Source organism: Priapulus caudatus, unplaced genomic scaffold (genome assembly GCF_000485595.1).
Source record: "Priapulus caudatus unplaced genomic scaffold, Priapulus_caudatus-5.0.1 Scaffold1082, whole genome shotgun sequence".
In the NCBI taxonomy this organism is placed as follows: Eukaryota; Metazoa; Priapulida; class Priapulimorpha; order Priapulimorphida; family Priapulidae; genus Priapulus; species Priapulus caudatus.
In genome coordinates this window covers 1-235 of record NW_014578143.1, presented here as the reverse complement: position 1 = coordinate 235, position 235 = coordinate 1, and positions in this window count along the sequence as shown.

Genomic DNA, 235 nt, shown 5'->3' with positions numbered 1-235 from the left:
TACGAGCGCACCTACGAGCTTTGCGTACGTACTTCCTAGAAACTTTGTGTACCCAATAGACTTTACGCAACGTTGATGAATCTCACCCCAGGTCGTTAAAGTTTACTGCATTGTATTGTATTGTCGTGTTGTGTTGTGTTGTGTTGTGTTGTGTTGTGTTGCGTTGCGTTGCATTTAATTGCATTGTACTGTATTGCACTGTATTATCTTGTATTGTATTGTATTGTATTGTATT